The following is a 1,833-nucleotide window of genomic DNA, read 5'->3' as shown; positions in this document are numbered from 1 at the left end:
TTTTTTTTTTTTCCATCAGTTCTGGAAATTTTTATCCAGTTCTGCTTTGAGATACCTTTAACATTCATTGTTGGAAACCTCTGCTTGTCCACAGCCCTCTCCCTGAATCTCCTTCAAGGTGAAATACTCTGGCAGGAACAGCTTTGCAAGAGATCAGAGTACTTTTTAGCTGCCTGATCACCACCATGGTGGGTCACATGCTCACTCCTGGGAAGGGTGTGTCCCGGTCCCTGCTGCCTTACTTACCCCTGCATCCTCCCTGCCTGGCTGAAGTTGACATGTGACTACGTGAGGGATCAGCTCTACAAACTGGCCAACAACGGCCCGACTGCCTCACAGATCAGTGTGATCCAAGGAGACTCAAGTACGTTTTGTGACAATACAATCTGGAGAATTCTCATGTCCAAAGGACTCGCTCCTGATCTTCCTGAGGATCTCCACCATTTGATTAAGGAAGCTGTTGCTGTTTGAAAGCATCTGGAAAGGAGCAGAAAGGATAAGGATGCTAAGTTACAACTGATTCTGATCGAGAGCCATGGTCACTGGTTGGCTGGGTATTGTCAGACCAAATGAGTCCTCTCCCCTAGTTAGAAATATGAGTCATCCTCAGCCTCTGCCCTGGACGTATAAATGCGTTCATGTAGCCAGCAATAACATCATTGTCTAACTAGAAAAAAAAAGTATTAGAAGAATAGTGTCATAAATATATTACAAAAGATTTTTAAAAATTCATTGTTAAGAGAAGTGATGGGTTCCTTATAATGGCATTGACAAGGAAATTTATTTTCTTCTGTGACATAACATTTTAAGAGAACTAATTTATGACTAATAACATTATCCCAAGATACATCAGACTTGGGGTGCCTTGGGGGCTGAATTGGATGTGTGTCTGATTCTTGATCCCAGTTTTCCAAGAAAAATTTTTCCTTTTAAAAAAGATAAAACTGAATTCGAATTTTGTACTAATTTTAGTTCTGAAATTAAAACTCATTTATTTAAATTCAATACAATCATAGTGCTGATCACACCTAAAATTCCTTCCCCTTTTATTTACAGTAGTTTTAGTCACATATATTAGATTTTTAGCCCCTGGATCTTTTTTAATTTTTCATGAAAATTAAGAAATATGCAAGAATGAACTTTTCCATTAGCATCTTATTCTTTGCTTTATAGCTTCTAGAAACGTGGTTTTACATGAAAAATTTCTCAGAATCATATAAAACTTTTTTAGTACTAGACCCAAAATGAAGAAAAAGTAGATAAATCTGTATGTAATAATGTTTCAGCATTTTATTTTTTTAGGAAATGATCCGGATACTCCATAAATTTAACTTAGCAAAACTTCAATATTTTAGGTTATTAATATATTAGGAGAAACTGTTTCAAAAATGTCCCTAAAATCTTTTTATGTTAATTATATCTACTTAATTACTTATTGTTAACAACTATGTTTAGATTACCTACAAGCACTTCATTAGATGTTAGACAATATCGGTCATTTTCCTGGGTCATTTTTCTAGGTGACAGAATTTGGAACAAAGACATCATGGTCTTGGCTGATTACTAAACCCAGATGGAATCGCAATGCTGTTACCTTTAAAGACATGCCTATTTTCAATAAACCAGCCAACATGAACTATATTTTATATCAGATATTTCCTAGATGCTGTGAACCTGAAAAGCATTTGGGTTATTTTCTACTACATTATGAGAATTTAATTTATGTAAATGTTGATTTGTTTAAGCCAATTCAATGGAACTCTATTACAAATTAATTTTGGTATTACCATTCAGAGGGAGAAAATACCACACATCTATGACACATACATACGC

The 1,833-nt window shown here is 35.2% G+C and overlaps 1 pseudogene; it reads left to right on the top strand.

Moving 5' to 3' along the window:
- The first annotated feature begins 64 nt into the window (after positions 1-64).
- LOC115295653 lies at positions 65-1,005 on the top strand (annotated as a pseudogene).
- Positions 1,006-1,833: the final 828 nt, after the last annotated feature.

Source organism: Suricata suricatta, chromosome 7 (genome assembly GCF_006229205.1).
Source record: "Suricata suricatta isolate VVHF042 chromosome 7, meerkat_22Aug2017_6uvM2_HiC, whole genome shotgun sequence".
Taxonomy (NCBI): domain Eukaryota; kingdom Metazoa; phylum Chordata; class Mammalia; order Carnivora; family Herpestidae; genus Suricata; species Suricata suricatta.
This window is presented reverse-complemented; position numbering and strand designations above follow the sequence as displayed.